The 14,217-nt window shown below is 40.0% G+C and overlaps 1 protein-coding gene across 4 annotated transcripts in view; it reads left to right on the top strand.

Moving 5' to 3' along the window:
- The window catches only part of SYNCRIP (synaptotagmin binding cytoplasmic RNA interacting protein), a 38,007-nt gene extending 37,624 nt beyond the window's left edge, over positions 1-383 (top strand). For all 4 annotated transcript variants that reach the window (XM_075923846.1, XM_075923845.1, XM_075923843.1 and 1 more), the window contains exon 12: positions 1-383. This exon is cut by the window's left edge. The gene's annotated coding sequence lies outside the window, so the exon portion shown is untranslated.
- Positions 384-14,217: the final 13,834 nt, after the last annotated feature.

The following is a 14,217-nucleotide window of genomic DNA, read 5'->3' as shown; positions in this document are numbered from 1 at the left end:
AAAATTGAAGTGTTTACCCAATTACGGTTTTATACACACCAGTTCCCCCAGTAAATGCAAATTTTATCAAAAAAATTAGATATGTCATATGTTGAAAATGCTCATGGCAAACAATCATTTTGCATTCCTGCAAATAAAATTGTTTTATACTGTAAGCTGGAGGCGAGTGTAACTTATTTTTGTAATAAAGTTTTTATTTTTTTTATGTGTCATTAATATAAATGTGTGTTAGTACAGAGATCTTCTGGTTTAAAAACTTAGAATCGCACACATTTCAGTATGTTGTATTTACATAATTTTTAGAATAGTGGTTGCCAATGGCCTGTATGTTTCACATTAATTGATTTTTTTGTTACCTTAATAAACCATTTTAGTATGTTGTATGTCAATTACTGGGCTAGCTGGGACATGAAGTGTAATTTAAAATTGTCAAGTATTCATTGGAATATGTAAATGTGCCTTGCCAGTTATGAACCTTAAACATAAGTGGATGATGGTATATTGAGTAGTCAGTGCTTAAGGCATTTGCTGCCAGAATTTCATAAACTGCCCATGCTAAAGAGAGTATTTCATTTTTCTCAATTTTGAGCATAAAAGTCCAAGATTGAATGTTTCTAAATTTTCAAACATGTTGATAGACTATTAGTCTTATGGAAAGTGAGATTGCTAAATATATGTACCCTTACTATAATTTTGAATTTCAATGTAATCCTTGGTGCTGGCAGTTCCCAGTGTCAAGGAATTTAATGATCCGTTCAAAAGAGGTTGCCATGCCTACTGGGACTTTTACTGTCATATATGGTTTTATAAGGAACACTGTCAGGGTGTTTGTATTCCTTTTATAGTATGTCACAAATTGGGTTTAATGAATTGGGGACTGGGGAAGAGACGAAAATCCTCCCAATTTCTTGGTCTCATAAATCTTTCCATTGCTGAAAAATACTTGTGGGCTAAGAAGTGCTATTCTTTTTTTCCTTTCTGTTGGAAAAACTGAAAAGCTTCTATTTTCAGAGCTGTGTTAATTGGTGCTGGGGCACAAAGAAGATATGACACTAAGGCACTATGTAAGTTGAAATTGTGGATGAATATCCATCAATTTCAGCATTAACTAAAGTACAGAGGGAAAATATTGGAAAACATTAAAAATGACAAGGAAATGTTTTTGTTTGAATGGAATGTAAGCAATGGTGAGTAAGCAAAATTACCAGAATCTTGACAGTGTTCTTTTTAATAATTATGAACTCAAGCCATTATAACTTTTAAAATTAAATATGATTTGCACTGTTCTGATATTGGTGCAGTTTTTTAGCAATATGATCTGAAAGCTAAAGTAAATGCATGTAATGATTAATGATATTGTGAAAAATAAGTTTTCAAAAATGTTAAGACGTTTTCAAAGCTTTAAATTTGGTTGTTAAAGGAGACAAAACAAACTTCAATATTACATATTTATGATATTGAAGCTGGGCAAGTGCATATATAAAACATTGGTTTGGTTGTACTGGGTGTTGGTAAACTTGAAATGTTTTACAGCAATAATGCAGTTTTTATGGAACATGATATAAATGAACGTAATACACACAGTTCCTATCAGTATGTTAAAGGCAACTGTTTGCAATCTAAGTATTGTACTATATGCAATTGTGTTCATGGGGGTCTTTCTCCTCTGAAATACCTGGAAAGAATTGAGAGCATGAGCTTTTATAGTTCCATACTAGCTTGTGCAGATCTGTTTTGAAATTCACAGTATAGTTGAATTGAAAAAGAAATAAGAAACCTGTGCTGCTTAACACTTCTGGTTTATAAACACTCTTGACAGGGCATTTTAAAGTATACTTTGTTTTTAAATTCAAGTTTGGTTTTTGTTAAAAGGGGATTAAGCAGGCCTGTTACTACTGTGGGGTTTTTTTTTTTTTTTTTAAAGAAGCATGGTTGTCCCAACTTCACTCAAAATTAATGTTATGTGGGTTTTTTAAAGCCTTTTCTAAGTCTCCAGATCAGTACCTTACCAGGAACTCAGTTGAAATGAAGACAATTTTAAAATTAAACTTTGATCTGTCCTGCGTGCATCCTGCACCTTCCAGGACTAAGCTAGTGCCGAGAACTCAAAAGTGAAATTTACTAAAATAAAATACTTTAATTGACTAAACTAGGAAATACAAACACAAACAGTGAAATGAGAAACTATTTAAATCATTTAATATAGCTAATTTAATTACACTTCCTTGTTTTACTTTTGCCTGAATGTCCCTGAAAACAGCTAAAAGGGAAATTAGTACAGTTGTCATCCTGTTACCACAGTCTAGCATTATAACTTCAAATTACACAAGTCACTACCAATTATAAATCAGACGTCTGAAAAATTACCTGCTATTTATTCCATGTTGTTCTCAATTGCTATTGCTAAAACAATTTTTTTTTCCAGTTTGTCACTTTGTGCATTTGACTGTACTTATACACTGTTTGACTCTTCCCTTGTTTAGCCAGCTGGCTATCATATTTTTGCTTTTTACAAAGCAGTAGAAGAAAAATGTTGAAAGTATAACACTTAGAAATGAAGACCCAGGTGGGTGCAATACATAAAAATAAGTATGAATGTTTTTTCTAAATTCAGCAAGTCTCAAGTCGATAAATACAAAATTACTTACATTCATAAACACATTTGTGAGGACTCAGTGAAGATGATGATGCTTGCTTTAAACCCCATCAGCAGCAGGTATTGGAAATATGTATACAAAATAAGAATGAAGTCCCATTTCTCAAAAAAATGCTAAATCTGCAAACTGTCAGTTTTTGTTTTGTTTGTGCAAGAATGAAGCATAGATAGCTTGGTTCCTATTTCTGTAATCAGTGTGAACATAGAGGTCTAGTTACACAATCATTTTTTTTTTAAATTGGGGCTCAAACTGGTAACTAGCCATCTTTGCTGACTGCGAGCAGCTGTTTTAACTAAGCTCAAGTTTGAGAGGACCAGCTCTAGCAGCCAGGTTTTCTCCGTCAAGTGCCAAGCTTATGCATTGAAGTGCTTTTCTCAGTGACTATTTCCTAGTCAGTTTTTCTGAATGGCACTCAGGTAAAGCATATGAGAAGTCTTGCTAAAGATTCCTTTTTGTGTGTGTGACAGAGAAAATGGAAAGGGGGGGGGGGGGACACAAATGTACTGCTATTCTGGTTTTCCCACACCTTTGTGATACCCAAATGAGGCCTCTGGACACCCATGTGCCACTGTAGAAAACTACTTATAGAATCTTTTGTTTAAATCTGACACTTCTAATACAAAGGACCCTGAGCGTATGGGTGAGGGGTGTGTGTGTGTTGTAGCTTTCAGTCCTCATTTTACAATCCATCTTAGTCACTGTAGGACTTGTTACAGAGCAGGGCTACTCAACTTTGGAAGTCTTGGGAGCTATAATGATACATGCTGAGGGCCGCAACTTAAGCGTGGTGTCTCTGTCTGTCTCTCTCTCTCTCTCTGACCACCATGAATATAAAGAATAAGGCATGACTATATAACATGCAGGCCCCATTTAAGTAAGTTCTGCTGATACTAGTAAAATGCAGTATTTACCTGATTTCCACCCATATGATAGCACTTTTAATGAGCAACGACAGACAAGGAATTGAACTACTAACGGGCATATCAACAGAAGACCTTTATATTGACTACTTTTTTGTTTTGGCTTCTATTTTTGAGCCCTGTGTAAATCCAAACAATGCCATGTGTTGAGTAGCCCTGTTATAGTGTCAGTGTTACTATAAACTATTTTATTGACTTAAATTTGGAGAATAGGACTTTTGTTAGGGTAAAGTGTTCCTAGATAAATTACTAGCTGGCTGGGGTAAAGAATAGGATTTTTTCCAACGTAGGGTAGTCACTCAAGCAGAAGTTGCATTTCTAAGCTCATCTGGGAATATGTAGTCAAATTCAGTATCATAACGTTTAATTCGCATATCTTTGTGAAGACTTCCTAAGGCCTCAGTGTTTTCTGAGGAGCTAGATAATTCATTGGAAAATAGTGGCAATTAATTGTAACAGCTGTCTGCTGTTTTACATTATTGCAAATTTAGGAGTGCTAACCCTACTGGTAGGTAAGTAAATATACAACTTGTTGATTTAGAAAGAAGTGTCTGGATTAGATTAGTTTCATGTAGTGGCAAACTACAAGAAACAGAAAATGCTCTGTGACTGCATGAATGTCCTTGGCTTCTGAATGTTTAAAGGAGTCATATTGCTCCATGTCCCTTAACAAAACGACACAACTTAATATACTAGCCCAAACCAGCACTGCTTAGAGTCTGGTTTCCTTCTAGGTTGAAAGTTTGCCAAAGTGAATGGTGAGACAGATAATTATTTAAACTGTGTGGCCTGTTGATCCCTAGGGCCACACAGATTTATCTCCGCCCTGTATTGCAGGAAAAGTAGCATTGAAGACATTGTTTCAATGTCATGACATGAACAGTTTCTTACTGTAACGACAACAAGAACAGCTGCTGTCTGTTCAAGCTTTTATTTTATAATGTTATGCTGTGTATTTCATTGGGGTTTTTGTTTTACACATCAGACTCCTGAGATACCTTCCCCCAATCTTTTTTTGTGCATAATCTCTACGATCTTATTCCTTTCTGAATGTGTGTGTCAAATTGCTCTATCATCAAAGTCCTAAATTTTTTTGTAACAATCTTTGAACAACATTCGGCTGCATTATAGGTTGTTTTTTTTTTAATGGGATGTTGCTTTCTTTGGTCCCTGATGCATAGAAATGAGAGCTTAAGCCATCCTCCTTCCCATGCTAAAACAATTTCTTATTACATTATTTCCATTTCCCATCCTAGTCACTATATATAGTCTCTCTGTGTAATTTGACCTTCATATAAACTATGAGTAAGAACATGGGAAATCTGGATATACACATCCTTGAAAATGATCATCTGTAAAGAAATGAGTGTTCTGTCTGGTCTCAGCTTTTTTCTTTATAAAGATAAATCACGTTTAATGCCTTTTAAAGTTCTTGTCACCCAAGTGTGGATGCAGTATTAGCTAATTTCCAGAATGTAGTTGTTAATTTGGTTTCTCTAATGCAGTCATCTGAGAATCTCAAAAGGCTTTACAAATCTTAAGCCTCAGAATATTCCTGAGTTAAGGTATGTATGAGATGGTTATTTTTGGTAGAAGTACTGGACAGGTCAAGGGCAATGAACAAAAAATCATGGAAGTCTGACTCTTACTTAAAACATCTGACAAAATACCTCACTGCATACAGGGAGCTGGGACTCCTGACTCTGGGAAAGAGATGGGGGGTGGGAAGGCCTCTCCCTGCAATGTTGGGGGGAGATTCCTGTGCAGCAAGTGGGAAAGGTGGGGTCCCGTGCCCCCCTATTGTGGGGAGGGTGCCTTCCCTGTCGCTGCTGCCCAGAGTTGGTAAAGCTTCAGAGTCTGTCAGTCACAATTTGCAATCTCCATGGCATACTTGCTGAGAGAATTGGTAAGATATCAGTAAGTCATTGACACAGCTTCTGACTCCTAGCTCCCAGTCCCAGCCATCATATTACTTTTCAGTCTTGTAATAGTAATTTACCTGTTTTCACTTTCTTGAAATGTGGTATGTATCTATTTTATGTGTGAGAGCAATTACTTAGGAGGGAGAGGGCAAATCAAGGGTAGGTGCACAACCCAATTAGTGTTCTTGCTGAGTGGCTGAGCAGACTCATCTAGAATTACTTGCAAGTGAAAGTGACCATCAAAGTGTTGAATTGTTAGTGCACACTTGACTCAGGTCTTTCATTATCAAAAACTGGTTTGTGTATATTAAGCAGGTGTTTTATCAGACCCGATGAGACTAGAATATAGTAGGTGCTAGTTGTGACTTTCCACAAACTACATTAATCATAACTAAAGTATTTTGAGTATTCCATAACAAATAGCTGGTAAAGCTATTTCAAATATTGCTTAATGATTAGACCTTCCTTCTGGTTAACTTGTTTGGCATAAGGGTTCCAATTTGGAGCTACTCTTCTCTGGTTTCTGTAATTCAGATGGGATCCAAGTGTCTTAACTTTGAGTCTGAAAGACGGGATTTTGTTTCCATAGAATAGGTTTTTGGCAAACATGGGAACTTTGTAGGAGTTATACAACTAAGAAAAAAGGTCCTAACCTATAACTTGCTCCTTCAGCTTTGTTGCACTGTGCATCTTGAGCATGCTTGCCAGAATTATTTCCTCCAGTGTGATCCATTGGTTAATTTCCAGCATCTCTGGTGCCACATGTTCATAACACCAGTATAAAGGGTCCCTTTGACATGCTTTCTTTGTTTCTTCTGTTTCCAATAAGTAGGTCTTGTTGGATACGTTTTAGAATGGACACGTACAACATCAATACCAGTAATTTTTTCCTCATTTGAGTGCTTGGAGATGTCTATTTCAATGTAGTTGGGACACAAGCAGTTGTATACAAGGTGGATTTGGAGTTCAAAGTGGCTGACTGCAATACTGTGTAGCCAAATCTGGCATTGGTTCTAGCCTGCTGGGCCTAATACGTTGCACATGTGTAAACTGACAGTTTGCTACTCTGCAGGTGTTCTGAACCAACTTGCATTAGGAAAACAGCAAGAGGCTTGAGACCTTGTGGAAGGAACTATAAGATTAGCTGGAGGAGAGATGTCTAAGTTTATGAAACACCAATATGCAAGAACTAATCCAAGATGAGATTTCTCCGTGCAAATGAGAAGACCCTTATTTTTCTATACTTACGAACAGTTGAGTGGAATTGTAGAATAGTTTGGTCCTTTTTATATAGAAAGCAAGGGCCTTCCTAACAGCCAGAGTGAAGGCTCTGTTCCTCTGTTCACATGTGACTTAGGGTAGAATACCAGTAGGAAGATTGCCTACACCCCACCTTTGTGTAATCATAGCTGAACTTTGTCCTTGATGACAATATATGGGGTTTTGATGTGAGGGCCTACATCTCTGAGAATCCTCCTAGTTGAAGTAATGGCCACTTTCCAGGAAGGGATAACCTACATTGCTAGGATGTCAAATGGACCCTGTAAACTTTGACATGATAAGGTTCAGGGCCCATGACGGGATGGGATTCCTAACTTAGGGTACACCTTTTCATGCCTTTAAGAAAAGAGATCACCATGACATCTGAAGAGACAGATGGTTATAACCTGGGGATTGAAAACAGATGGTTTCTAGGTGAGGGCTAGACTTGTTTCAGCTGTAAGGGTGGAATTTGCTGTTGAGCACCAGATGGAGAAGCAATTCCATTTTGCAAGGTAGTGGCCTGGGTGGGAGGGCTTTCTACTGTCCAGCAGGACCTCATAAACGTGCTCCAAGCAAGCTTGCGCCTCTGGATTCAGCCATGGATATTCCAAGCTCTCAGATGATGAGAGCTGAGATTTGGGTGGAGCAGGAGATCAGGTTCAGATGCACCTAAGCTGTAGAAGTGCCTCCACTGAGCAGCCTAGAAAAGTGGCCAACCAATTATGTCTGGGCTGTGCAGGACCTATGAGAATGACCTTGCTTGATCATCAGAATCTTGTGAATCCAGTAGGATAGGAAGAAATCCATAACAGGTGTTTTGCAGACTGAGGGACCATGAGCTATGACCTTGCAGATGGCAGAACTGATGGCATTTCCTGTTATAGGTGGCAAAGTGGTACATGAGTTTCCCACTGTTGGAAAATGTCCCTCATTATGTCAGTTTAGATTTTAGAGAGACCACTCCTGGTGAGGAGAAAAACCTGCTGAGGTCATCTGCCAGCTGGTTGTGTGTTCCCAGAAGGTAGGATGCTTCCAAGCTGATGGAATGAACAATGCGAAATGACTGCTTCCTGACACACATGCTGCCCTGTGTCTATAGAGCATGACCCTTTTATTGAACATAAGACCCATATCAGGTAAAAATGACTGGCAGGCTAGACAAATTGCCCCTGAGCTCCCTGATATTGATATGGAGAAAAAGCTGCTCTTGGAGACAGGGTTCCTGGATCCTGGGAGACCCTTGATGGGCTCCCCAGCTGAGAGCTGATGCATCAGGTGCTAGAGATAATGATTGAAGCCTTGAGAAAATAGCATATACAGGGGTATGTGGTGGTTCAGCCTCCATGTCAATGAGTTGACCTGGGTGGGCATCATGAGCCCTGAGTCCAGGTGGTGATATGAGGTGGAGTATATGCAGCCTTACCTTGCACTATATCAATATGCGCATGATGTTATGTAGTCCAGAAGGCTTATGCTTTCACATTCACGATCAGATGAGCTTGGGAGGGACCTATATGAAAATGACCTCTAAGAAGTCTTGCACAGAATTAAGAACAGCACCAATGAACTCTCTTTGGAGCTTAGGCCGAAGACCCAAGGTCAACTGAGTAAGATGGATATCTGCTTTCACCTGAGCTCTGGATTGGCCCTTGACTAGCAAATCATCAGGGTATGGGAAAATGTGGACTTGCATAACAGTACTTATAGCCTGTCTCAGAAGGCATTTGGTGAAAACTCACTACTGACTGGCAGGCCAAATGGGACCACTGCAAACTGATAAGTACTTTGGTTCACAACACATCTTAGGAAAATTCTGTGGCTTCAAGAAGATCAAAATGTGCAAATAAGCATCCTTTAGACTGAGGATGGCATTACCAGTCCTCTGGATCCAGTAAAGGAATAATGGAAATCAAAGAGACCACATGCAACATTTAAATTGAGAGTAACTGAGACAAGATAGGTCTATAATGGATCTCCTACTTGGAAGTAGGACTAGAACCAGTGGTGTGGTGTATTGGTGAGAGAGCGAGGGGGGGAAAACTCTTCTATGACTCCCAGGGAAGGAGTAATTTGAATTCTTGTTCTAACAGTTGCATGTGAGAGAAGTCCTTAAAGAGGGTTGGGAAGATGGGATAAATAGAAATTGGATGGTATTAACAGTTTTACTGTTCTCAGAACCCAGTGATCTTAAATACTCTTAACTCCAGGTACTCAGGAAGTGGGAGTTAGCAGTTAGAGAACAAGGGGTAGCTGAATAGAGGGAGTTAACAATGCTGACCTTGAGTGTCTTGAATGCTTTTGAAGATCCTGCATGGCTGGGGCTGGACTGCTCAGGATCTGCTGAGGAAGACTGGGAAGGAGGTCTGCACCTGCATCCCTTGCTTTTTCTTCTACTTATTCTACCTGACCGCAAGCAATATTGAGTTTACTAGGACTTGTAGTGCTTCCTTGATCCTGCTTGTAGGTACAGCCCTGGAGATTTCAAGGTTGCTTTTGAGTCCATGTAGCTTAGCATCTGTTTACTCAGAGCGCTATGATCCTTCACAGGGATGGGCTTTGTTGCTCCTCAGGTGGAAATCTCAAGGACTGCCACCATGTTCTCCTGCACAATTACCACAGTAGTCACTGATCTTTGTGTAATCTAGAGCTGCCTGCAGAGTATGCCACTGTCTTCCTTTCTTCAACTAAGGTTGACAGCTCCCATTTAGCATCTGCATGTCTTTCAATTGTAGCATAGACTTGCACATATTAAACACATAGGCTACGTCTAGACTGGCATGATTTTCCGCTAAAAGCATTTGCAGAAAAGAGCGTCTAGATTGGCATGGATGCTCTTCCGCAAAAGCACTTTTTGTGGAAAAGTGTCCGTGCCAATCGAGACATGATTTTGTTAAAAAAAAATCTGAGCTGTGTACACTGGGCAAAAGTCTTTTTGCGCAAAAGGGCCAAATGGGAGCAGCATAGTATTTCTGCAAGAAGCACTGATTTCTTACATGAGATCGTCAGTGTTCTTGTGGCAATTCAAGCGGCCAGTCTAGACACAGCCATAGTGTTCCAACAATGCTTGCTGATTTGCTATGTGGCACTAACTGCAGTCTGTAGAATATGCATATGCTTTCTGATTAATAAGTCAAATTTCTTTGGCTCCTTTCCTTGGATATAGAACATGTCTGCCCTTGGCATTTCCTTTTGTTGGTAGCTGCTAAATACCCTTTACTGGTACAAAGTACTGCACTGTGCACTTTGCTGAGGGAGACAAGTTTGCCAGAAGGCCTTGAATGGGTCCATAAACACTGACAAAATGTTCAAAGTTTTTAGACCATCCATTTGGACCTCCAAGTTTGAGGCTACCTCCTTTGAGAGGTCCTGGTGTGCCTTGAGGTCATCTTATGATAGTAAGATCTCAGATGCCACTACCACCTCTCCTGGAAAAGAGGATGATATAGTGGGCCTCTAATTATTCTTTGCTGTCTGCCTGCTCTTCTTCCTGATGCTCAGTACCAGAGTCTGGATCTGTGGTGTCTGTGCACATTACCTGGGTTCCCTGGCTTCAAATACAATAGAGTATGATTGCTTTGAGGAGATGTCCTGTGATGGGGAAACCCCCAATGGCTCCGAATGGCCACTGCATAGTGGGTGGCCAAATGTTTAGCTGAAGTGTTCTCATTTGGGTTTATGGCAGAGTAGAAATAGCCCAGAGAGCAGTGAAGTGGGCTGTGGTAATGGGAATAAGATCCCATTTCCGAAGCTGAGCTGGGGGATCAAAACCAAGCTGGTATCACTTCATATTGTCAGAGATGGGCCCTTTATTGGAGATCAAGGCTGTCACCAGCGCTTGGGGAAGTCTTGCAGAACTCCCTGCTGCTCAGTAGCACTGGCAGAGCCTAGTCTTGATCTCCTGGGGGATGCTGGTACAAATGAGGTGAGGTCACTGGCCACTGCAAATGCCTCAGGAGTGTAACTTGTGCTTGCTGCTTTTTAGTTCTGGGATCTGAAGTCTCTGAAGACTTGGCAACAGTCTTTCCTATGAGCTTCTCCCAATTGTCTGAAGCAACCTGAAGGCAGGTTCATTCAAAGGCATACTTATCACATGAGGAGAGCAGAGCCTAAAACATGACCAAGGCATGCCCTAGCCCCAGGGAAATGGATGACCCTGCTAGCTAAGCATGGAGGGGTTTGAAACTAAATTCTAAAAATCATTATACTAATTCCTAACATTTATTTGCATTAACAGGATGGGAAAAAAATTAGGAAGATTGCCTGAGCAAAGACATTCTAGCACTTGTTAGGAGTGTTAAGAAGGAAGTGAAAGAGCTGGTGTAGTGGGACCATTTGTGTCAATGCTAGGAGCACCAAGCATCAGAGGTTGTTGATGGCACTAGAGTTAAATTCCAGTAACTCTGCTCAGGACATGCATGCATCTATACTGGAATGGTTGTGTGGGAACTCAAACTTGCCTATTTCCTATTCTCATTTGCTATTTAGTACTCCATATTTGATTCCAAAGGAGGGGAAAATCCTCTTGTGTAACATTGTTTTGTGTGCAAAATAATTAAGCAGAACACTAAGTTGCTTTTCACTGCAGCTCTACATTTGAACAAATACTATTTCAAGTACATATTCTTTTAGGTCACATTGTTAAAAATTGCTCACTGGATTTTTTTTCTGGTAAAATTATTAGCACTACATGTTATTGGGTAACTGGTCAGAATGTGACTCATAATGCATAGGCTAGAGGCTGTTCGGTTAATTTCTCAAAATAGTTAAATAAAAACAAACACCAGCAGACTTCACACAAAAAATGAAAACAGCCAAAAAGTAGTAACCTGCTGTATTCCCAAGTTCACTCATGGGATCTTTGGTTCTTCAAAAGCTTCAATAAATGGCCCTTGCAGGTTGCCTTGATACCAACCATTTGGGCTATAATAAAAAGAGTTCTAAAACCATGTACCTGTATTGGGTTTAGAAATAGACCAAACAGTGCTTTAAAAAAAACTCTCTTCTGGCAAGAAGAATACAGTATAAGGTCTTAAAACTAGATCAGGTAGGGAACATCACTGCCGAATAAAACAACATGCTTGAGAGGTGTGAAAATAATTTCTTATCCAAGTGATCAGTAATAATAAAGTATCGATGGTGCTGCCAACTGTGCACAGACAATTCTTTAAATGTTTTTATCATTTAATAAGGAATAGCTGGAAACCTAGGGAGTTTCTATTTTAAATCTTAATTTCAAATCTCTAAGACATCTTTTTAAATTCTTGATTGTTACTGATGTAAACAAAACCAATGCTGATGGTTAGTTCAGTATAATCTAAAAATTAGCCTCCATGGCTACATTATTGAAATGTGTATAATAGACTGAAACCAGTTTCCCTTTTTAACAGTGCTAGCCCACCCCCAGGTACTTAGGAAAATTGGTTTTGTCTGTCAGAGTGAAGGCAATAGTACTTAAAACTTAAACTGAGTTTTGTTGTGACTTAAAATAAATTGATTCAAAATGTTAGGTAGAATTTTAAAATAAGGGACTATTCAATGTCTGACCTAAAGCTCTCAGGTCATTAAGCCCATTTATCCCTTTACTGAGCCAATAGTAGGGCTTATCTTTGCAGAAAGACATCCAATATTTATTTGGAGAATCCACTGTCCATGGTGTTTGTTCCAATGGTTAATTACCTTCACCTAAAAACGTTTGTTTTCCAGTGTGAGTTGTAGATTTAACTTCCAGTTATGGATTCTTATTGTGCTTTTTAACTGCTAAATTAAGGTGGCCTTTATTGTAAAGACTTTTTTTTATCCCTCAGAAGGTGCTCTTCCTCTTCTCCCCCTCTTGCTATAGATAGAACTCTCTCCAGCCAGTTAATTCCCCTTTCAGCTATAGATTCTGTAAATATAATCATCTGAATTTTCAGCAAAACATATTACCTTAGATAGCTATATCCCCTTCTATTTTCATTCATGTATATAAGAATTGTTTTGCCATTGACTTCAGCAGGCAGGACAGGACTTGCCTGCAAGAAAACTATACTCCTACATAGCTTTAACTCAGGCTGGAGCTATCCAGACAGATGAAACCTGTGTCCCCATTTCTCTCCATAAATCTACCTATCTGCTGCCTTCTAACCATCAGTAGGTATTTCTAGCCAACTTTTGGCACTATAACAATCATGGGAAGAAAGAAGTGTGCAGTTCACCATTGCAGCACTTAGTTAAAAAGCTGTGTTGACTATACAATGCCACAGCTACTTAGAGGTTTGGGCTATGTGATCTCAGGGCCTCTTGTAAATCCTATTAGCTGCCTATTTATGCTGTAGTAGTAAAGGAAGACAAAGTGGTGGAAACAGAGAGCTTTGGTCCTTTCCCATATTCTCCCCCTGCCACCAGGTGAGGGGGACTAGATAAATAAGGCTTATACAGCCTCCCTCCTATAGGATCTTTCTACTTTGGGGACGCTCCCCAAAATAGTCCACTAAGAAGCATGCTGTACTGTTGACTAAATCTTATCCACAGCTGCTTAGACTTTCTCCCTCTGTCGTCGTCCTCTCCATACCAGCAAGCAAAAAAAAACAAAAAAAAACCACACACCCTCAAGCCTTCAGGCTACATCTAAACTGGTATGTTCTCATGCAAAAACTTTTGTGGAAGAGGAATTCTGCAAAAACTCTTCCCGAAGAGAATGTCTACACTGGTGTGTGCTTTTGCACAAGAGCATCCATGCCAGTGTAGACGCTCTCTCGCGCAAGAAAGCTCTGGTGGCCATTTTAACCATAGGGCTTTCTTGTGCAAGAAATTCATGTTGCCTGTTTACACTGGCCAGTTGCACAAAGGGCTTATTCCTGAGCAGGAGCGTCAGAGTTCTGGTGCAAGAAGCCCTGATTTCATACACTAGAACATCAGTTTACTTGCGCAAGAACATGTGGCCAGTGGGGACAGGCAGCAAGTTTTTGTGCAAGAGTGGCTACTTTTGTGTAAGATTGTGCCAGTGTAGAGACAGCCTCAGTGGTTTAACAGTACATGAGGCAACTATGCTTTTTACACATGAACCCTCATTGCTCTTGCCCGTGAATTTATATTCCATAGCACTCTGTGGCCATGCTGCCTATGTAGAAATGAAAGTAAAGCAGTATGATGTTCCAGTAAGAGCTGGCTGGGATGCTTGGCTGTAAGTATGCACAGTACAGCTTGGGGCATGCTCTCCCAGTCAGGCTGGTGCTGGTAGCCCTGTACACAGAGCCAGATAAAGCAAGCAGGTGTGAAAGAGGTCAGCTGGGGGCACATTGTAGGGGAGGAGTGCATGCTCCCAGCTGGGTGCCTGGTGAGTCTGCATCTGTTCTAGTAGCCCTCTCACAGGATGCCAAGCAGTCCATGGTGTGCACCACTGCACCCTGAGAAGCCATAGGAAGGGAACATCAGGCCAGAGGGTCTCTCATGGCCACCAGTTTCCTAGAAACAATC

This window comes from Pelodiscus sinensis, chromosome 3 (assembly GCF_049634645.1).
Source record: "Pelodiscus sinensis isolate JC-2024 chromosome 3, ASM4963464v1, whole genome shotgun sequence".
NCBI lineage: Eukaryota > Metazoa > Chordata > Testudines > Trionychidae > Pelodiscus > Pelodiscus sinensis.
Note: the sequence above shows the minus strand (reverse complement) of the source record. Positions and strands in the feature narration are given on the sequence as shown.